General features: G+C 36.4%; 1 protein-coding gene and 2 long non-coding RNA genes across 7 annotated transcripts in view; 2 read left to right on the top strand and 1 right to left on the bottom strand.

The window, feature by feature from the left end:
• HMGCLL1 (3-hydroxy-3-methylglutaryl-CoA lyase like 1) overlaps positions 1–18,281 on the top strand; it is a 74,844-nt gene that overhangs the window by 47,093 nt on the left and 9,470 nt on the right. The window lies entirely within an intron of this gene.
• Positions 5,973–6,942, top strand: LOC137470403 (uncharacterized). Its single transcript, XR_010997038.1, has 2 exons — positions 5,973–6,704; positions 6,737–6,942. It is a non-coding gene; the product is annotated as an uncharacterized lncRNA (long non-coding RNA).
• Positions 6,949–10,251, bottom strand: LOC137470402 (uncharacterized). The gene is made up of 2 exons (XR_010997037.1): positions 10,098–10,251; positions 6,949–7,096 (listed from the first exon to the last, which is right to left on the bottom strand). It is a non-coding gene; the product is annotated as an uncharacterized lncRNA (long non-coding RNA).

The raw sequence follows: 18,281 nt of genomic DNA, 5'->3' as shown, positions 1-18,281 counted from the left end.
TTTTTCCCCTTATGTTGATATATTTTTCAGAATAGGACACAATGCAGAAAAAAGACTGCAAATTCTAATGTAATTTTTGTAAAGATATAATCCTGAGAAATATCTTAATATGCATATGCTTTGCTAAGGAGACCTACTTTTACAGAGTCATTAGCTATTTACAAATCGTAGGCCTTTATTTTATACTTAATGGTGTCTTCTGTTTCCATGCAATTCAGGCAGTCATTTTGAAGGTCCAAGTTTCTTTTGTCTGACTTGTTATTTTGGCAGAGCTTATATTATGTTATTTAGATACAATTGTGTTAACGGTATTAGTGGTATACACTGCAAGAGGAACAACAAAGGTTTCAATATGGGAACCCACGGGTATTTGATTAAATAGGGAATGAGAAAATCTGGTAAGAAAGGTTCTGACTTTTACTCACAGCATTCACTATTCACCCTTACTCACTTTTACTGTTACAAATGTGTGTGTACGTACCATGGGATAAATAAATTGCTAATTTCACAGTTAGCTTCAGTTGCAGATGCAATAGCTAAAAGCATGTAAACCCCTGAGCATGGGAGGAGTTCGCCATAAAAATACTTGAAGCATTGTTTTTCAAATCCTTCCTTAAAATAATTGCTGTCATGGTGCCTACTAAACACTGAACAATGGCTATGCTTGGTTAACTCCAGTATTTGTTGTAAGTGACTCTTGTCTCATGTTTTCCTCTGTATCTTTTTGTTTCGTTCTTAAACCAACTGCGTAAGAACTAAAGGTCAAAAAAATCTCTTAGGTGCCTAATGTGCAGTTTAAGATAATTAACATGCAAATTCAAGAGAGCAAAAGACTTAAAAAGAATTTCCTATGCAACCTTCTCAGATTTCTGGGAAGGCGAGGGTGCCTGAGACCCACCAGAAAACTTCCCTCTGTTGTCAGGGTCTCCTACAGTACATGTCTAAAGGTGCAGTGGTTTTGGCTGAGCTGAACTTGTCATAGAGTTTGCCAAAAGTCCTTGATGAAGCAGGCATTACACAGTCTCTCTGACTAGCTTTGTGCAAGCAGCTCCTTGGCTCACATAGAAGAAGGTCCCCAGGCTTTTGGATCCTCAAACAGATCCTGAACCTCACAGCGTCCTCTCTTGTCTCTGGTCAAAAACCCAAGGCAGCTAGCAATGAATTATAACTCCTTCTAAAGCAATACTCCTTCTAAAACAGGGACTCCTAAGCTGCAGGTCGGCTCTGTGGTGAGGTGCTAAAGCCAGCTGATCAGAGTGCCCAGGTCACTTCTAGTCCCTGCTGTCAGCCTTGCCTGTGCTTTCCTTTCTGCCAAAGATACAGGAATGGCAGAGCACTGGAATAAAACCCCTTGTCTTCAACTCAGCTGCTGTTTCCTAAACCAAACTCTTCTCAGACACAATTCCTTTCCCTTCCCCCTTTATGGGTCTGCGTAACTGACACAATATTTCAGCAAGAGTGAAATGTGTTTGGGGGCTCATAGAAATAATAGACTACAGTTATTGTTTGAAAACAAGTTTAAAGAACATTCAGCAGACAAATTACACTCTTCCTAAGACATTGCTAAACAGCCCCAGGCTGAGTACTGTTGTATTGTATATTGTATTTCCTAAGAATTAATGAATGACAGCTGGAAAGCCACAAATCACTCTGCACTAATTCAGGCATTACTTCAATGGGAAATCTCCTAGGAGTAGAAAGGGTTGCTGGTAATTCAGAAAGTGATTTTTTATACAGATCACATTGTTTCATGCAGGATTATACTATCCAGAATATTTTCTTTTGTTTGGGACTGATCCAAAGTCATCTAGAACTGACAGGCCATATCTGTATAAGAAATTAGGAGGGCTAGTAGTCTTGCAATTTTAGTATTCAGTTTTGTATGTGTTGTTTTAGCAAAAAGATAGGTAGTGAAAGATGGGAGAGAGATTAGCCAACTTTTGAAGCATAAGTAATTTTTTGAATTGCTGAAGCAAATAATACAGATAGAAAGGAAATGCACTTCATTTTATGAAAATAATCCTTGTAAAAATGTGAAGAACATGAAGTGATGCTTCAAAAGATACCAGTAAACATTTATAGTAGAAACATGACTGGCTCTTGGTTATATGGCTTAATATAAAACTACCAGAGTATAAAATTTACTAAAAAGACAATTTGGAAGATGGAAAATGATGTGGAGATCTAGTTAGAGGTTATGGTATTTCGAGTAAAATTACATGTCTGCATTAGCTAATGTGACAAACACATTGTGTAGCTAACAGAAATAGTAAAATATTTATAGGAAATTGTTACAGACCTCCAAGGAAGGGTAAAAAGATGGGTCAGGAAATTTCTTCATGAAGAGGCCCTGGTAAGGTAGGCCTTACCTTATCTAAAATCTAAGTAGATTTGAGTTTCATTGACACTTGATTCCTGTTGTGTGTACAGAATGGGTGTGGAAAGGAAAGTGTTTAATGGAAGTGTCAAAGAACTCTTTTCCTGTAAAGCTTGTGTAGTTGCCAGAAATAGATTTGTCTGTCTTTGTAACATATATTCAAACAAGAGCATGCTAAGAGGCAAAGAGGATATTTGTCTGGCTGTGATACCTGAATAAAGGAAACAACCACATGATTGTCCCACAGAATTTTGTCAAACACAAATTGCTATCCTAATTCATTAAAATGAACTGATCCCTACACTATGAGGATCAAATTCTAACTTAAAGAATACAATAATAAAACTCTAATGACTTAGAAAGACCAAGGATCTTTACCACCTTGTGTGATCGTATTCACTCTATTGGACACAGAGGGATGAATGAGATTGATTACATGCCAAATGAAACTTCATTTTATGAGTTCTGTTTTTTCTAGAAAACAAGAATTTTTGTATAAAATCCCACTTTAGTACCAAAACCAGAATTTATCAAGCCTTTAATTAAACTTTCAAGGTTCAGCCTGCAAAATCCAGATTTGAGAGTACAGGTTTTTATTACAAACATTATAATATACCCCCTTTTATAGAGCTTGAAATATTTAATAACATTTTATTAATTTCTTTAAGATCCTTGAATTTTAAAGATGAAATAAACTTAATAGAAAAGTAAATCCAAATAAGAATGGCTGACTGCTGACCTTTTCCCTGCATCACTTAATTAAATTGATTCTAGCCTCTAGGTGTATTCTGGAGACCCTATCTAAACTGCATATTTTTGTGCATCCAGTTTACTTATGTAATGAAATCTAGATTCACTCAAAGGCACATAGTATTGGCCTGGCTGGCCAGAAGCAGGAGAGGAATCTGAATGTAGGTGCTGAAGTTTATGGTTTATTAAATTACAAGGATGATTTTTTACAGGAATAGAGCTTACAACAGCCAGCAGCATTAAATGGTAGAGCCTAAGTTAAGCGACTAAAAAACCCTGTTTAAAATTCCCTCCTCTGTAATTTACATGAACTGCCATACAAAACATTGGGTGAGATGAATTTTCCACCCAAAACCATCTCCTGGATGTAACTGTCTATCTTGTCCCTTTCTTATTTTCAAATACACGATTTGGTTTTATAGCAGTTGAGCTTGCTTGAAGTCACAAGCTGTCGTGGCCCCTTTCAGGTGCAGGTTAGAGGCCAGCTTGCTGCTGAGACCTTTTGTCCAGGAGCTGCTTGCTGCTAAGAATCCTCAGTGCAGGCTCTCTCTCCTTCACCTGGCAGTGGCTTTAAACCTGAAGTTCTAGTGCTTGGCCCTTGCCTGAGCTACTCTGCAGCAGCATTGCAATTGCACTTGTGCCATCTGGTTCTCATGCCACCTGATTCTCATTCTTATCCTCTCCTGCCGGCTTGACTTGCTGTCGTCCCCTCAGACCTGGCTGATCTTGTCTGATCCTGGTTATTGTGTCCAGACCTGATTCGAATCTTGAATCTCTGACTCAACTTCTTGGCTGTGTTTTTCTGGTGATGTTGCTGCCACTGCCTGCCTAGCTATGACTCTGGACTCCTTGCTTGCCTTCTTTTATGGGTAGTCTATCCTTTCTGCTTTTTAGGACAGTTGAGTCTTTAGAGAAGGGACTGGCAACCAATAACTTGAGCTTTAAGGATGGCTTTTAATGGCAGGTAGTGGAGTGGGTTCTGAGAGTTGGCAGGTCTCATGTGCTTTGATCTTGGAGCTCAGCTGGAGGCTTTGTCTTGCAGAGGCAAGATACTCCTACTCAGTTAAATTCAGAAAGCATTTCCTGGTGTCTGGGCATACAAAAACCCCTAACAGATCTCCACTTGCAGCTCTGTTGGTAAAAAAACAAACTCAAGAAAGCCTGAGAAATTAGTCTCAGTGTCTGACAGCACTTAAATGTCTCTCTCAGGTGCCAGATTATGTTCACTGACATTTTTCTTTAAGTTTTCAGATCTGAATTTCTGTCATTCTCGCCTGACATAAGAGAATATATCTGTAATGCCCATAGTGGTGAATTTCCAAATAAATGCATCACGTGTAAGAACACTTCTCTGCTAGAAGATTCACTTAACATTTGTATCCTGCACTCAGTTCTATCACCTTGCATTTGTCTGGCATATTTTAGTAGCTATCTACAAGAATAATGGCTTATCCTAGCTTATCCCAGTGAATGGTTAGTAGTTACAGCTAGAAGCCAAGCAAGTTAGGTAGCTGAAGAGAAGAGAGGAGTGATAAAATAAAATAATGGTAAAATGGCATGAAAATATGGATAGAAGTGGTGGAAGGCTGAATAGGAAAAAAGGCAAATGCATGTGTATATTACTTCCAGATAAATTGTTTCAAGGTTTCTGTTGGTTATTTATTACCTTTTCACTGAATTACACATACAAACTTACACCAATTAATCTCTTGATTTAAAAAGAAGCAACAGGATAATTTTCTTCAGTACAGTTTTATGAAACTATGTTGTAAAAAGTTATAAGCCCAATATCTTTAATTTAGTTTTTATGAGTTTTATGTAGTGATCAAGAAAGAAAAAAAAATAACCCAAACTAATACCTTATCATTCTTCATTTGTAAGCAACATTTTCTTTTTATTTCCCTGAAAAGCACAATCATCCAGAGTTATAGTGCAGTACAATGAATTGACACTTCTGTTTTAAGGCCAAGATAGATAAGGAAGGCTTATCTATGAAAAAGTGAAGCCACACTATGAAACATTGTGAAGCCTTGCTTGTACTCATTGTGCTAAGAATTTCTCCTATGACAGTGAATATGCACTTTTTAGCTGAGGAAGCTGGTCCGGCCAGATTTGTCTGTTGCTACAAACATCAAAAAATACTGGTTTTGGGGAGTTCTACGGTAACTGACAAATTGAACTTGTATTGACCTGCCAAAATTCTTGCTTCAATAATGCATTAAATGATACTAGTATTTTGGGGTTTTTCAGCAGCGTGCTGGGGCACTCACTACCTGGCAATCAAATTATTTATATGTGAACTAAATTTTAACAGAGCAAAAAATAATCATGACAGTTCAGTTAAAATTTCAATACTGTCTTACAGACTTTTTCTAAGCTAATAGGGAGGTACTGTATGGAATTAAGGAGGTACAGGAGGCAGGAACCATAACATACATCTTGGCTTGTCTTTTCCTAATTTGACATGTCACTGTACCCATGGCTTTTTCTTACTTTTTTTTTTTTATATTTGTAAAACTGAAATAAGGCTTGTCTCTTTTACTTTGTGAAGTCTAGGAAAAAAACAGAGGAAGTTCATCAGACAAGTACAGATAGTTTTTTTGAAGATTTAAAACTTAATTTTTAAAATTGAAATTTAAAAACAGAATAGATTTCAAGTTTTGTGTAGAATTTATTTTTTAGATTAAACAGCTAAGGTATATGAGTGAGCAAGTGATCAAAATACTTATGTGCCTAATCAAATTATCTGAGTCCTGTAACCTTCCATTTCTTTGATCCTGCACAACCTGACACTCTGAAGACATTATGAAGCACAATGTGAGCGTAGGAGAGAATTGCAATATGAAGTATGAACATATTTGGGGATATTGAAAAAAAATTAATATGCTTGCATTCCTATTTTTAGGAAAGCATAGAAATGGAAAGGCTTCAGCAGACCTCACAAGTTTGCTTTCCTCTGCTGTTTACAAATATATGCCAGTAAACTGCAGAAGACTTAACAGAGATCTTCAGAAACTAATTTCAAGGTTCAGATACAGAAACATTAAAAAAAAAAATTCAGCTTGACTGAGGGTAGCTGTACAGAATTCAGGAAGGGCTGGTTATGCTTCAGTATTTTGCTGGAATTCTTCAAGGCAATCACTGCCAAAGAAGACAAAAGATGTACAAAGGCCATCACATGCTTTGATTTTTCAGAAAACAATTTACAGTGTTCTGCACTGAAAGTTCATATTAAGGTGTGGAGGCATGTAATAAGTGGAAAGTTGGCTAAATGGCAGGAAACAAATGGAATTATGAAATGGAACTTCTTTAAGCTGGAAAGAATCCATCAGCAGAGTTGTGGATATATTGGCTTTTGGATCCTAGGTTTTCCTGCTTAAATGAATGATTTGCAATACTGTAATGCTCATGTTAAAGGGTAATTGTTCTAACTTGTAGAAATTAATTTTTTCCAAATTTTAGGTTTCAATTATGAGAAACAGGATAGCTAGCACAATTTGTAAGTGGAAATCTGTGTTATATTCTAAAACATGCAAAAGAAAATGTTTGAGATCAAACATAAGAGAAAATTTTAAAGGTAAAGCAAGAGACTTTAAGCCACAATTTTAGGTAAAGCAAAAGACTTTACTGCAACATGCCTGTTCTTTTAAATAAGGGTATTCCCAGATTTCTACTTTTGGATTTTTCTAAGAATTAAATTATCCAGGGCACTTACTGTGTTTTTTCTGGGTCTGAAAGTATAAACAGTACTTTTGAATTGTTAGCAAGCTAGGCAAAATGTTGTCAGTAAAATAAAATTCTTTAGAAAACATCAATATGCCTTTTTGTTTCTGTTTCCTTTTATTCCCCCTTCTCTGTGGAAATGACATAGCACTTAGCTAAACCTAGCAATTAAAAAAGCAGATGTTGGAGGCAAAGAAGTATATGACAGTAGAAAAGCATGTGGGTAGAATTGTTTGAGATTGATAGCTAACAAGACAGGTGAATAATACTCTATTTGAAAGCAGATAAGTTAGGGGAGAAATGGCAGGTGAATTATGCAAAGGTAGCAGGCTACTAAATATTCATTTTCTTCCTCTGAAGAAATCTTAAAAAGAGGGTGTCTACTTTGAGAAAGTAGAAAAAAGGCTTGCATTCAATCAAACAATATTGCTACTGTGAGCAGTCAGCTAGTTACTATTGTAAATGTAAAAACATACTTCACAAATGGATAAATCAGACCTACATATGGGAAGAAAATAAAACATAGGTGTTCATGCTCAAAATCTGACAGATGTTTTCCAGTATTTTGTCTTTTTGATTTTTTGGGTTTTTTTTTGGTACTGGTTTTATGGTTTTGCCTGTAATGTCAGCAAAATAAGGAATTAAGCAAATGAACAGGCAGCACCACTCCTGCTCTTTTCCCAAATCAGTACAAGAGAATTAGCAACCCTAGTTTTACTCTTCTCTTAGATCAGTACAAAAGAATTAGCAACTGTATTTTTATTGCTTTCTGCTGCTTTTTGCAGAATGTGCACAGTGTGCAATTTTTGAGGAACTGTAAGTTTTTGACCCCTATCCTTATGCTTCAGAAAACCTTGATAGTGTGAGAGTCCACAAATAAATTAATCATTACTATTATTATAACTATTACAGTATAACTGGGGAAGAACCTAAATAGTAGACTTTGCTTCAAGGTTCTTATTGTTTGAACATTTTAGGATAGGAAGGGGACTATATTTGTTATTGTGTTGTAATATTTGTATTGAAATAGCAGTGAGAGTTCCTGAGGCAGATTTGTTTACATGCGTATACCAATAGGTAGCCTGTATGTATGGTTTTGTGGGTTTTGATTTTTTATTTGAAATGAAACTTAGCTTACTATAAAGGATTAATGAATAATAGAAATGTACATTGTTTAGCTGGCTGTAATATGCTGTAATATTGGATTTCAGAAGCTTTCAGGCCTGGTTACTGAACCAACAAACCTCAAGTCTAAGTCTGTTTCAGGATACTAAGAAAAGAGATCCTTCATCAGATATAGATTATTCTCATCTTCAAATTACTCACTAGAGCTGACTTGAAACAGTAGACATGACTTTCCTTTGGCTTACAATCAAACCTCAACTATCTTCTAAAGTATTTTTAAACATTTGATTTTTACATGCAAATCTATGCATCTTTCTTTGTATCTTTGCAAATTCATACATATCACTCTATGTCTAAATGGAATATAAATGGAAAATCATATCAGCAACTATACAAATAAAATCTGAAGTGATTTTAGTTTTCTGTCTTAAAAGCAAAGATCATTTCTATACAAATAGTATTGAAGCTGTGTATTTATTAAAGAAATTAATTTGTCCCAAATATTCTTCTTCTGTGCTTGTGTCCTACTCGCACACTTCTTTTTCTTGGAATGCTGTTTTATTCTATCTTGCCTTATCATCTCTTAAGTGCTTTAATTTCTGAGTTCCCCATCCTGAAATTTGCATTCTCTTGCACATTTCATCCTGCAGTGTCAATGGTACATTCCAATTTAAGCTTCATGATCATTTTCTGATTCATTAAATCAAGAACCATTAAGGCCATACTGACTTGGTTGATCAGTACCTAAAATACATTTCTAATATTGCTTTCATTACTGTGCATCTTTGTCCTCTTGGGAATACACTTCTTTCTATGCAAAAATAAGCAGATTCAGAGAATTTACTTTAGGTGGTTTTCTGGTCTTCATCAGATTCTGTTCTGCTGCATCTTTAGTTGTTTTATCTGGAACTGTTGAATAGTTTGAAAAGGGGAAAGGAACTGGTATTAATAAGATATGAGAAGACAGTTCTGTTTTTTCACCTTTTTCCAGATTTTAAGAAGCTTGCACAGTAGAGTTTGCAAACAAGGCTCACGCAAAATTGCAGAGAATATAATTTAGATACAAAATTAGCAGATTACAGTTGCTTTTTAGGGTAATACTCTACACAGCCTATTAGAGTCAATGTCCCCTTCACTTTGTTGTCTTTTATAATTCCTTTTGGCCATCCTTGGCCTCTGTCAGTGCTTAAGCAGAGTAAATATCCTGCTGGGAGTTCACTGGCAAGGGGAAAGAATGATGTGAACAGATACTGTGCTCCTGCATTCACCTAACCTGAATGTTTTCCCTGGTACTTATGTTTATTTTTTTTCTCTCTTTCACTGTTTTCTTAGTCCTTGTTTGATAATTTTAAGTCCACATAGCCAGAGCAACAGTCTCTTTACAGACCCCCTTTTATCATCCCAACAGTGTCTTGTTTAACTTGACTATTTAAACGGCTAAAAGTCAGCATCATCCAGTTCTGAAGTGGATTGGGCAGCAATCCAGCTCTTTTTGTTAGAGACAGACATTCATTTTTTTGGACTAGAAACAAATTACTTCCAAATGCTGGAAATGTAAGAAGGCTTAAAAAAAAAGGGTTTCAGGTGTTTATAGAACAAATTAGTATAAAATAGTTTTCAAAATGCTAAACCACATTTAAAATAAATATTTAGTACTTTTAGAAGCTGTGAAAACACAGCACTAAAAACCTGAAATCACTGATCTTTAGCATGCATAAAATGCATGGTGAGGGCACACTGGTGTCAAATTCCCCATGCATATTTCTATTGTGCCTTGGATTGCATGCTTAAAAGGTAGTATTTTGGGGTGTTTTTTGCATGATTGATAGTGACTTGGCTGTAGGTTTAATGAGATGACTGCCTGTAGCAATCAGGAATTGAACTGATAACCGTTATTTTACAGCAGTGTTTGATTCAATTTTTAAAAATGAAAGTCTTGATTATCTAGATGACTGGAAAATAAAGAATTTCCATTGGTCTGAAGATTGTTTATTTTGCCTTATTCAGCATTACATAAGCACTCTCTCATCCACAGAAAGACAAGCTAGTTCTCTGCAGTTGTTACTTCTCCTTTTAGTTTTATAGTGTCTTGCTTGTCTCACCGACACCTTTCAACTTCCACAAAAAATGAAATGGGATTTCTACAAATACAATCCTACACAATTGGCTCATCTCAGAACCCATCCTTGCAGGCCCATCCCATTCTCCCTTCTCAGTACCCCTGCCACAACATGCATTTCTTCCTCAGTCGCTGTCTCATCAGCTGCCATGGTAATTTTAGAGATGAGCTTGTATGTCTCAATAGGGTTTGCATTCCTACAGAGGCTGTGTCACTCCTTTAAAGGGTTGCCATGCTCAGCACATCCTGGCTTCTCTGGTACTCTGGCCGATTGCTATGTAAAACTTGCATCCCAGAAACCAAACTCTTACCCTCCAAAATTCCAGACTGACAACTATGGATGGTCCCTAAAGGATGCTAGTTCCCAGACTGTGCCAGAAATTGCTTGGTGGAGCTCTGTCTGCCCCAGGGCAAAGCTGTGCCCAGGACTATGCAAGAGTTACACACAGTGGACAGTTGAATTCCAGTCCTGATGCCATTTAGGTTTTTGGTCATATATATTGCCACAAAAGAGAACAACTTCCTGTGCATTAGCCACACAAAAGAGAGGTTTTTGCTGTCATTCCTAGTAGCATTTGGGGCATTCCACAAATGACATTCCATAATGACATCCAAGGCTGTCTCTGGAGATGAGATTTCAGAGGTTCTGGTCAGCTCTGAGTGTGCTGCTAATGTCTCTGGGGATTTGAGTTTATATGCTGGACACTAAAAAGGTATGTGGAGCAGTGACAGAAATAAAACACAATATTTAAACATAATTTAAAAAAGAATTGTGAAAGAAAAAATTCAAAAATTTGGTCAAGATACTATTAAGTACCTTTAAGACCATTTTTCCCCAGAAATTTAATTCCTCATTTAATTTATATTCTTTTTTGAATTTTTTTTTTCTATAAGTGTTGCTTGACTTGTTTTTAGAAGTTCTCCCTATAATCATATGGAACTTTAATCTGTACACATCAGCTGGAAGAAGATAAATGGCTTTTAGGCATGTTTATTTTTCTACTTGATGAGAATTACTCCCTCTCCCTTTTTACCCTAAAGTAGTTTTTCTTGAAGTTTAATAGCAACTGTAAAAAAAAGGTCAGAATCACTACAATGCTTTCCCTCTTGGAAATTTTTGCTTTCATGACCTTTCACTATTTGTGACTGTGTGTATTCTAGTTTTTGCCTGAAAAAGAGGACATCACATGGAACCTGAATTTCAGACCTAAGCAAGGGTCAGAGGAGTTTGCCATGGCTGGACTTGGGAAATGACAAATCCCAGGGTCTCCAGTAGGGAAGTGTAGTGTTTACAGGATGATGCTTCCTTCCTTTTTGGGCAGCTCTACAGACAGCTGTGCTGAGGGGGTGGAATTAAACCTCTGGCCATTCTTGCATATTTACAGCTCCTCAGAAGGAATTTTATTATTATCTAGCAAACAATGACGGAGGGAGAATTATTTCCTATTTTGAGATGTATCAAGTGGCTTTAAACAAGATCTTAGTGTGTTTTCTAAGGTAAATTAAACTGCAGAAAATCTCCAGATAACTGTGACCAGAAGGCTGGAGTTCTGAACTCACTCCAAATGAGTGTTGGGTGGATCTTTGTAGCTTGGGAGAACAAGGGAGGATTTGCATAATTGGAATTAGTTGAAGATGACTCTTCAGCTAAGACAGAAACCAAAGCTGATGTAGTACCTCAAGTATGACAATCACTTTTTTCATTCTGTGCTGTGCTGAAGCAACACAGAAACAGTCTCCCGAGTCAAATAAGTTGTCACTCATCTATTTTTTTATTTTGAAATATTGCACTATGAATTGAAACAGCCAGGCATTCAGAAATGAAAACTTTTTTTTGTAATTTTTAAACATAAATGAATGGTAGTGTATAACACTACCAGCTTGCATGTTTGCCTGTTTACTTTTTTCTTCTTTGTTGCTTAGTGCAACTGATTGCCAGAGGCAAATGATGTGATTTGCTTAATGGACTCCATTCAAATACATGAAGTAAACACTTACAGAAAAAAAAGATTTTTTTTCTCCAATGTTCATAGAAGTTAAATTTTGCTTGCACTAGGAGCTGCAACAATAGGAAATAATTTTTAACTTGATGGAGCATTTTTTCCTCTAAAGAATAAACCAAGTAAACAAAATAAAAGATTTATCAGAGCAATAAAACATGCATCTATAGCAAAATACAAGGTGCTAAATTGAAAGCCTTTTAAAACAAAAGAAGTGTTTTGGCTTTACTGCTGGCAGATACATTGGATAGACAATTACAGATGTCTTTTTATAAAAAGGAACTTCCATCAGAATAAGAGAAAAATATTTTCAAGGCATTTTACGTTTTGTGGCTCCCCACCTTAATGCTAACAATTAATTAGTCAATGTATTTGAAGGGGAGATAGTGTAACATGCTAAGGTACTGTAGTGTGATGTAAATTATAAAGTTGATCCAATTATAATGGAACAATAGATGATGAGAAACTATCACAGGTTAAAAAAAAAGTGTCTTGCATTATAATGAAAATTGTGATGAAAATTTTATTTGAAATAAAAATTCTCTCTGCCTACGGTGGCCAAAAAATGCCCTATTTGATGGCATCTTCTTTGCCCATGTTACTGTAATTATTGTTACTGGAATCATTCCCATCCTGGAATCTGACTCAAGACACTGTATTTTTTGCACAAAATATAAAGTGCTACTTCCTTGAAATTATACAGATGAATGACTAAAACATATATTCCATAGCTCTTAATGGGAGATTGTTCCTTGGTTCTGAATTTTTGCATTAGATTTTCTAACAAGACCTTAGTGGTCCCATTTGTTAAGTACATTTGTCTGAGTCTTGAATCAAATAAGGATGTGCACAGCCATTTGCAAGTTCACAGGCTATTTAGCAAGAGTGAATTTTAAGAAAAAACTGCCAATAGACTTTTTTTTTTCTTGTTAAAAAATATAAAGGGAATAATCAAATTGCAAACAAACAGAAATATCTGGTACTTTACTATACTATCATGTTTACTGTAATATTGCCATGATGTTTGCTTAACTAGTTGGGAAAGTGGTCTTTAGTTACTCTAGAGAATGAGGTGCAAAAGAATGAATACATTTGGTTTCAGGGTTTTTTTTAATGGCATTTGATGGAGTTGTTTACTTCATTTGATAGAGCTTTTTACTCTTGCAATGATTTTCAAAACACAAATAACCATGAAGAAAAAAAAGAAGCAGGATAGCTGCTGTAAATATTTTGTAAAATGTCCATCTCAAGCCCCTCAAGCCCTGGTAATTAGAAGCCATACTGGGGAGATTGACAGGGTAAATTACCAGTTAATGTTTACACAACAAAACATATGCCCAGTACAATATCCTACACTGATGTTACTGAAACCAGAGTCCGGAAATGTACAGTGGAAACAAGATGTGGTACTTTTCTTGTGCCAACATAAACAGCAATTACAGCACAGTGTGAGAGAAGTCATAAGAAATACTACTGCATATCAGTAGTTCAACAAAGTCAGCGCTTTTGTGTAATTGCAGGGGAAAAGGGCTGAAAAACATTACAGATCTCAGCAAGAAATGGGCCCTTTATACTTTTAAACTGATCCTTGATAAAACAATGCTGGGGTCATGAGAAGGCTACTCTGCCAATTTTGCTTCACTGTGGGATCCATTGACATCTGGCTGAGCTGCGGAAGCTGGAAAACTTCTTTAATATTCTCTTGACAGTAAAGTGGACATGTGGAAAACATTCTAATCTGTTAATCTTTGGTGCTCCTGAAGAAAAAGGACATTTGGCTTTATACTTTGTGATGATAAATATTGTCTCCAGTCTAGCTGTAAATAAGTTAAAAGCATTTGAATGGAGGATGCAGTTCTTATTTTCCATATATGGGAGAAGATGGATGTGCACCTGTGCAATCCAGAAGATGTAACGAATGCCAGGAGTTTTTTCTAAGGTTAGTTTACCATACATCTTGGAAATCCACCTTTCTTTAGGCTGAGTGTGGTTTGTCAATGACTATTGGTGAGCAGAGTCTCTGAATGTCCGTACATCCTACATACTAAAGTAGAATAAAGTATTGTTTCACTCAGGGGATTCTGAAAATAGAATTAAGAGAGATTTGAAATAGTAGTTAAGTCTGAATAAAAAGTGCAGGTTTTATTTAACAGCATTAACTGTACCAATTATTTTTGGTTGACTCTAAATCTAACATGGAGTGATGGTGAATGATGGAGATACATATCTGTTCAGCTTGAGTAGGATGCACAATTGTTCATTTCTGTTGTGAGATTTATCTCCAGAAATGAAAAAAGGAATCTCTTGCATTAGAAAATAACTCCTATAAGAATATATTATGTATTCCAACTACAAAGCATCTATTAGGCATTAATAGCAAATACGCAAAAGCATCTTTTGCATTAATATAAAATGAAAAAGATAGTATGGACTATATAAAGACCAAACTCGGATTCAAAATTCTACATATCCTTGTATTACATTCTAAAATAATATGAAAAATTGTAACAATGCATGAAGGCTCAGGCTGAATTGAAGTCATATGGCATTTTAAATGCTGTTATTTTGTTCCTTTAGATACCCTGATGCTGATATATGATAGTGGTACTGTGAAATGAAAATTGTTCTGCTCTACTTTCCCTGTTTTTATAAATGCTGTAATTGCTGCTAATTTATTTTAAAACAATAGATGTTTTTTGTCATCATTCTATTTCATTTGCTCATATTGGTACAAGGTAGTGTCCACTGCCACTTAGTGCATAATGCTGAAAGTATTCTGGTTATAAGAAGTAAGAGAAATTATGCCTCCAGGAACAATTTGGCCACCCAGCTTAAGCTGAAGAGTGACTCAACACAAATTGGTCTTCCAGTAACTAGAAGGATTGGGAGTTGGTAGAAGCCAGCGAGGACAAAAAAAAAAAAACAAAACAAGATTGAAAGGATTTTTAGTTTCTTTCTAAGGTACAGATACAGTAAGAGGGATACATAAGATAGATTAATTTCATTATATGCTCCCTGAATGTAGGAAAAAACAGGCCTTTTCAAATGCTGTCATGCTTGGGTCAGATTTGCCATTTTCATTGATAGATTCACAAGTTCCACATTTGCCACATGTACTTCAAATACTAGAACTTTCAAATCAGTGCCTTTCCCTGATTCTTCATAGTAGTCCTCTGCCCTTTTCAGTATTGTGGCTCACAAAGAAGTGCACTGCCTGCCACCTGCACCTCAGACATTGATTTTTATACCTGTTCTGTCCTTCATTCAACTCATTCTCAGCTGATACCCCATATTATGATAATTCAGCCATTTAATTTTAGTGGGTATGTGTCTACTCAGCTTATCCTCTGTGAGCCACCCATGGAAGTGGATTTTTTTTTTTCTTTTGTCATTAGACCATAACAGTCAGTAGCTTCAAGCATTCTTTGTCCAGTCCCAGCTTAATTTTCCTCTCCCAAAGCTACCCTCAGTAACTTTATCATGGAGTTAAGTAATCATTTATCTCCCCTGTCCATTCAAAGCCCTCTATTTATTTTCCAGTTTATTTTTATTCATTTACAGTGGTATGTAGCGTATGAGAAAGAATATGTTGTTACCTGATGATATGTAGGGCACAGACAACCTGGCACAGCTTTTGCATCTCTGGACTAGACTGTTCTATCCCAGCCTACCCCAAAGCTCCCCTTTGCCTGTTCTGTCTAGTTCTCCCTTTCCCTCCAGACCCCAAGATTATTATCTTCTCTTCCCTACCCATTTCATTGGTCTCCTGACTGTGTTCATACTTTTGTCTATAGAACAAATACCTTGTGTTTATAGATCAGGTTATTTCAAGACTCAGTAAGCAGATAAATTGTTAAACCATCACAGGTTGGCTTGAGAGCAGCAACTTCTGCCGAAGAGCATCCGGAGCAGTAACTACTTACTTTGAGTCAGCAGCAGCATCTGGCAATGCCCTGGCTTGCCTGGGGAGGGAAGGAAGGGAGACTGGAAAGTCACTTACTGTTTTGATGATCATTGCATCTTCACGGGTTCCGACAAGATCTTGGCGTGCCTCCTGCTCCCCCTGCAGCTTTGTGATCCTTAGCAAGGGAGAGCTCAAGTTGTGCACAGCCCCACACAAGCAAACCTGTTTTTAAATGTAAGAGTGTGCATATTCATAAAAGGAGTGCAATAAGCCTGCACAGGCAATAAAAATAATGTTTTGTGAACATCTGCTTCATTAATTGTGTTATGGCATAGGATTTTTATTAGCATTCCAAAATCTCAAAGCCAGTCTCATGTTGAATGGAATTGATTCCCCATAAACATTCATGAATGTTTTCTGAAGAGCCAGATCCATTGACAGTCAGGAACACAGATTTTCCAGCTCAATCTCAGATAAATTTCTTTACAATTCTTTCTTGAGGTTAAGAAAAAAATCACAGTCAACTGCAACTCTCCTTGGACATTATAACTCCCACACTGACTAGTTCCTGACAATAAGGTGGACATAAGGTGGAGCTTCCCTAAGCTTGTAACTAAGTCCAGACTGCGATCTTTTAATATCAGTATCCCTTCTGTGCCAAACTTGAGAGTGCAAAGTTACAAAAATATCTCCAAGAAACTCATGTAAAACGTATTGAATATTAATATAAGAGTGTTTTTCTTCCCCAAAACTTGTTCCCGGAAGTGACCAAGTCCATTTTTCACTGAAACTTTCAAAACGATCCAGTCTGAGGCAGAGACAAGGTATGGAAAATATAAGGTCCAGCAGTTAAAGGCTGACAAAGTAATAAACAACTGAAAGTGGGGCCTTATGACGGAAAGTGTTAGGGAACTTTAACTCTAGATGTCACTGCCAGCTTTGCTTATAATAAATGTGTCAGTAGCAATATGAAGAGATGTGTACAATGAGTTAAAGGAATGCAGTATTAACCTATTTTATGTGGCACGTCTGCCCACAAATTTCTTGCATCTCAATATGTTTTGGAAGAAAAGGATTTTTTTTCCCCCCGATGAATGTATTAATTTTCAAACGACGTGAACTGGGAAATTAGATATTTTAATGTAACAGTGACACCCTGTGGTCAATGGGGATGGTGTTAACTCAGAAAAGCAGTTTTGTGATGTGTTAACCTTTAGCAAAAGCAGAGAAAAAAAGAAGCAGGAAGGAAATGCAGATAACTTTCACAGACTACCACAGAGAGATTTCATTGCCTTATACATAGAAAATTATGCTTCTAATTTCTTAAATACCAAAATAATATTTATTTGCATACATTTATTATATGAAATACAGGAGAACGACAAGCTTTGATTTTAGACAACTTGACAATGTAAATTAGGGAAGGGTCTTTGTTGCCAGTGAACCTTTCAAAGCATTGCTGGCATAGTAATTTCTGTGTCTGGTTAATTCTCTGTCTCTCTACAGGAGAGGTTGTTTCTGCCAGTGGCATACCATGTAGTTGTGGGTAGCAGACTGATGCCAGAGAGACACAGTAATACGGCAGAACCACACCATTCCAAGAGTGCCAGCTAGGCACTGACCGGGCTGCAGCATTAAATAGCATTAGTCTTGTACTGCTTTTTGTGTGGGCAGCCTTTGACCTGACATATCTTACTTCTTCCTCCCTGCCTTCTCCCTGCCTTCTCCCTTCCTTGAACAAAAGCTGAACTTTTCCTCTTTAATGCATACCTTGTATCCTTGATGTTATACTTTCAAAATCTCATTGTTGAGAAGAAGCCTAATTTATGAAAGACCTGATTTATAGCTTCTGATTTATACTACATACTTTCCTGGAGTTACTGATGCTGACCTTGCCATTTTTAAGAGAGAAACAAAATTAAACTTCTGCCAGACAAACCAGGTTTAAAGATCAGTAAGGAAGGAGACTGACTGTCCCAACAAGAAGTTATGGGGAGCTAGTAAAGCAAGCTGAGAAACATGAAGCATTTATTATTCACTGGCAATAATGGTTTCCTGTTAAAATTGGCTGTTTGACAAAGGTGATGAATTTAATTCTTTTCTTTCTCATTGGGGAATTAAGAAGTTAGCATGGGACAGGAGTAAAAAGTCCTCTGCCCTCTCTAGAGAGTAAGCTAAAGCTAGCCAAAGCTAAAGTTTGGAAGGTGTTCAGGAACCACTGTCAGGAATTTTGTGATTATCAAAAAGTGTCAAAAAATATTGAAGTACTGTAGTTGTCCTGGA

This window comes from Anomalospiza imberbis, chromosome 3 (assembly GCF_031753505.1).
Source record: "Anomalospiza imberbis isolate Cuckoo-Finch-1a 21T00152 chromosome 3, ASM3175350v1, whole genome shotgun sequence".
Lineage (NCBI taxonomy): Eukaryota > Metazoa > Chordata > Aves > Passeriformes > Viduidae > Anomalospiza > Anomalospiza imberbis.
This window is presented reverse-complemented; position numbering and strand designations above follow the sequence as displayed.